The sequence below is a fragment of the Littorina saxatilis genome, linkage group LG17, assembly GCF_037325665.1.
Source record: "Littorina saxatilis isolate snail1 linkage group LG17, US_GU_Lsax_2.0, whole genome shotgun sequence".
Taxonomy (NCBI): domain Eukaryota; kingdom Metazoa; phylum Mollusca; class Gastropoda; order Littorinimorpha; family Littorinidae; genus Littorina; species Littorina saxatilis.
Genome location: NC_090261.1, coordinates 33,467,274 through 33,472,730, shown reverse-complemented (window position 1 = coordinate 33,472,730; position 5,457 = coordinate 33,467,274).

Sequence of the window (5,457 nt, the reverse complement as noted above, 5' to 3'; positions counted from 1 at the left end):
TCAATGGGGAGAAAAACTTCTTTCTTATAACTGGTGCTTTCTTATAACAGAGTTTCTCTTATCCGGAGAAATGACACTGGTAGAAAGAAGGCATTTGGTAGTGAATTAACAAGTCCTTTCCTGTGAGCGATGTTCTTGTAAGCAATGTTCTTATAAGGCCTAAAAAAAAATAGGTGTGGTTACGGTAACCCGACCTACCCTATTTTTAGGGGCCGACCCTATAACTTTTTATTACATTTGTCAAAAAAACAACACAAAAACCAAGAAAACGAGTGCAGAAAACGCAATGAAAGCCAAATCGCCCGAGTCGCACACTTATTTCCCTGTCAAGTAGGTTTAATTTGTACACATTAGAAAAAAAAGTAAAAAAAAAAAAAAAGTGATTGCCTACCTTCCTACCCCATTTTTTTTGGCTATGTTACCGTAACCACACCTATTTTTTTGTGTGCCTAAGTGATGTTTCTTATAAGCGATGTTCTTATAAGTGGGTTCGACTGTACTTGTACACTGTTCCTTTTCTTTAACATAATTATTCACCCGCTTCGCAGCAACAAGGGAGATTTCCTACAATTTGATCTGCACAGCGTTTTTCCAATGTCCACGCGAGGAAGAGCTGTCGAAAGCGCAGTGTCGATCTGGCAGCCGTATCCCGGTAAGTACAGAGACAGATCTAGTGTCTCCCACTCTGATAACGTGTCACCTACTGTTAATCCGTTTTGTTTTAATTTCTTTTTATTTCAGCAGACACGGATGTCAAACCCAGTGCTATGCTGTCACCTCTAGTGAAATGAGTTGATCTACAGTGCCTGTAATGTTTGGATGTCTTTAATTGTTCGTGGTTCGATTTATGTGAATTTCAAGACTTGCAGTAGAGTCTCAAGTTAAGTTTACTCTGCCCGAAAAAAAATGTCCATCATTTACTTGAACATGCAGATATAAGGAAACGGAATGAATCTGTTCTCAAAGTCAAAATGATCACGATTTTTGTCTCAGATTCAAAACATGTACTGTCATGGTTTTGTCTGTACAATTTAGTAAGTCTTACCTTGCAACAACTTCCTTGAACTTGAAAGACAGTTTTTGAATGCTAGATCTGTATCGCGTTTCATTCCAGACTCGATCCTCTCTTTGATTGTACTGTTTGCTGTTTACGCACTATCATGATTCGCTATGTAACGTTTGGTAAGCTTACCTTGCAGCAGCTTTCTTGTCTTTTTTGGCATTTTCTTTCAAGGCAGGACAACGTAAGATTAGATTCTTTCGGACAGAAAGTAGAATGTGAGTTTTGAGACAACGACAGTCGTCCAAAGAAAGCTTGCTGTGGCATTTGTTTGTAAATAATGGTACATGTGTCACAGTGATTCTGTATTTTTCTGCGGTTGATGTGGTTTCTTTTTTCCTCTCTTGTTTTTTTCCTCCTGAGTTGATCGTTATCATTTAAACAAGACCCAACTCAACTCAACTCAAATTTTATTGGCTTCAATTTTCATAGAAGAATTTGTCTTGCGCTTGGGAGAAAGTAAGAGTATAACATATAAAAACAGCATTCATATCACATTTCATGTATCACACACAGTAATCACTAGTATAAGCCTACAATTATCACATTTGTACCTGTATCATACATGCAAATAAATAGTATCACATTTCCACGTATCACACACAATATATACATTATATAACATACAGCAAGCTTCCATCTCCCGCGCCCCCCCCCCCCCTCCCACACATACATATCCTCGCACGCGCGTCGACTCCACACAAATGACATCATCAGTCCATCAACTAAAATGCACAATGACCAGCAGTGGGCACATGATACTTAATACGTGCTCAACTAGACCTGCTAACCAAAATAATAACAGAAACAAAAACAAGGACTGGGCACAACATTTACACGTGTGTGACCTACTTACATCAGGTGCCTGTGATCTATAAATAACAATGATTGCGTTTAAAGTAAAACATGAATAATGCCGATGTTTACTGACAATGAATACATAACAACTAAGATAAGAATGTATGTGCTTTCATAATATGATTATTTATAAAACACAGTGGGGAAATTTGGAAAATAATTTTTATACGAAACTGCGCACATCGAGTCGAGCTCTGTAGCGTGTGTGTTCGGAGGCAGGAGACACACATGGCTGTGGATATTAATTGTTCGGTGGATTAAAAAGGATACCCCGACTTCGGCAGGGCAGAAGGAGGTACAAGACGGTGTGCTGTATTGCTGTGTGTGTGTGTGTGCTGTGCAGACATTCTGTGTTATGTGCATGTTCTATTCTAGTCTGTCCGTAGGCTTCCTCTGAGGGCCTATTGTGTACAAGGGGAGGTCACTTCCGCCTTATAAACAAACACATGTGGAGACCCACAGAAATACCATAGCATCGTAATGAAAGAGGGCAAAAATACTGATAACAGCAAGGTAAGACAGGTCTAGGACATTATTTCTAGGACTGACTAAGCAATAGAACAACATCATGATCTTCATAAGCAAATGGTAGTGAGAACAAAACAAAATTCTTACTCTTCTGACTGCTCCCAGTGATTGACATTCAAAACATCCATCCTGTTCTATTCTAAATAGTTGTAAAAAAAAACTTCATAAGAATAATATTAAACATACATACTTAATTTGTTTAAACATAATTCTAGTGTAAAAGTATACTTTATAAGTTGTGGAGATAATTTTAAAACATGAAGATAAAAAACACAACAATAACATGACAACATTAGAGTACAATGCATTCCTAGCTAGCTCTGAGGAAAACACCATTGTACATTTTTCAGTTTCACATGCATGCACTAAGTGGTATCATTAAGAACTGAGATGGCGGATGGAATAAACGACTTCCGCATGCGAGAGGTTCTACACTTTGCAGCTCTGTATCTACGCCTAGATGGCATGAGTGCAAACTGATCATGCAGGGGGTGCGATTCATCTTCAACGACCTTTCGTGCTTTTGTGGCTGTTCTCTTATGCACCAGTTCATCCAAGCTTGGGAACTGAACCCCAACCACCTTTTCTGCCTGTCTGATCACTCTTGCCAGATGGCTCTTGTCCTCTACAGTAGCCCCATAGTACCATACCATGAGGTTGAAGGTCAAAACACTTTCAATGCTGGCTCTGTAGAACATTGCCAGTATTTCAGGGCAGACCTTGAACTGCTTGAGTTTCCTCAGAAAGTATAATCTTGAATTGCACTTGCTAACTACCTTGGCTATGTGTTTTGACCACGAGAGATCTGAACTGATGATGCAGCCCAAGTATTTGTACTCTTGTACTTGTTCTACCTCTTTCCCCCCTATCACTAGTGGCTCTGTTTCCTTTTCCCCTCTTCTAAAGTCTGTGATCATCTCTTTTGTTTTGCCCACATTGAGGTCTAGGCTGTTCTGGTCACACCACTCTACTAGTTTGTCCACCTCCTGTTTGTACACTGTGTCATCATCATTCTGTATCAGGCCTACCAGAGCTGAGTCATCAGCAAACTTCGAAAGTTTGCCATTGGTGGCTCTACAGTCGTTGGTGTACAGGGTGAAGATTGTCGGAGACAAACAGCAGCCTTGTGGACTCCCTGTACTGATCTCGAGGCTGTCTGAGATGACCCCGTCTACTGCCACGTACTGAGATCGACCCACCAGGAAGTCGATAATCCACTTGATGATCTGTGGACTGACTGACAGAGCGTTCAGCTTGTCGTACATGAGGCTAGGCTTGACTGTATTAAACGCGGAACTAAAATCCACATATAACACTCTAGCTGAGGTGTTGGGCTTCTCTAGATGTTCAAGGATGCTGTGAGCGATCAGAATGGTAGCGTCGTCTGTGCCTCTGCGTGCTCTGTAGGCAAACTGTAGCGGATCCATCTGATCCTCAGTTTCCTGCAAGAGACGCTTCAGCACCAGCTTCTCAAGACATTTCATCACCACCCTCAGAGAGTACCTCCGTTGCTCCTTAAAATGGACTGTGAATAGTGTGTTGGTTGTGTTGACCGTCAGAATTATTTTAAGAACCAGGCTGCTGCAGTCAGTTGACATGTTTCGCATATTGTAGGGTTACCATGCTGCATAGGTAAAGTGGCTTGTATAACCTGACTATTCTGTTTCAAAACACTGTTTATATTTGTGTAGGTTGTATAGTCATCATAACTAATCGCATTTTACCATTTGTTTCAGAAAGGAGGTTAACCTACAAGATCGACGCTATGTCAGACATGCCTCAGCCACATGAAGACTTCCGAATTTAGATCCACTCGGCATGGTGACAAGTCTTGATGAAAAGTATGGGACTGAGGACAGCAGTGGAAAAAGTGGCAACATGGCAGGTAGGTAGGTTTATTGCTTAGTGTCTGCAGTGCAAAAAACAGATAAGCTGATGGTAGATTTGCAAATGAACACAGTGCCCTCTATACTGCTGATTTACGACGGGCAAGCAACAATTATGCTGATGTAGTTTAAATGACCAAAATCCTATAGTACATTTACAAATACAATAGTATACTATAGTACATTTACCACAATGTACTATAGTATACTATAGTACATTTACCAAAGTACTTTATTGTACTATAGTATACTATAGTATATGTACCATAGTACTTTATTGTACTATAGTATACTATAGTACATTTACTATAGTATACTGTGGTATACTATAGTACTTTTACTATAGTAAACTGTGGTACTTTTTCGCCTGGGTGGACCCGAGTACTCTTCAGACATTCACACACACACACACACACACACACACACACACACACATACACACACACACACACACACACACACACACTCTCTCCCTCACTCCTTCTCTCTCTCCCTCTCTCTCTCTCTCTCTCACACACACCCACACACACACACACACACACACACACACACACTCTCTCCCTCACTCCTTCTCTCTCTCCCTCTCTCTCTCTCTCACACACACACACACACACACACACACACACACACACACACACACACACTCTCTCCCTCACTCCTTCTCTCTCTCCCTCTCTCTCTCTCACACACACTCTCTCCCTCACTCCTTCTCTCTCTCCCTCTCTCTCTCTCTCTCACACACACACACACACACTCTCTCTCCCTCACTCCTTCTCTCTCTCCCTCTCTCTCTCTCTCTCACACACACCCACACACACCCACACACACACACTACCACATCTCCATTCTAAAACACGTCACGTTCCAAATCAAAAGACGACATTCTATTTTCTTACGTCACTATTCTTGGTTTACGGTACCATTCGGCGGCTTTGCTACGAGTATGGCATAGTCTTGGTTTGCCGAGACCTTGCACCGTTCTATCAGACTTCCTCCCACCGCCAAGTCGTTTTTTTTGTGGTTTATTTCGCATATATGTCCCAGGTAACATTATGAAGTTTTAATACGATCAATCGGACCTATTATCAAGTTAGTGTATCAACTTTTGAACGAACTGCGCCCAGT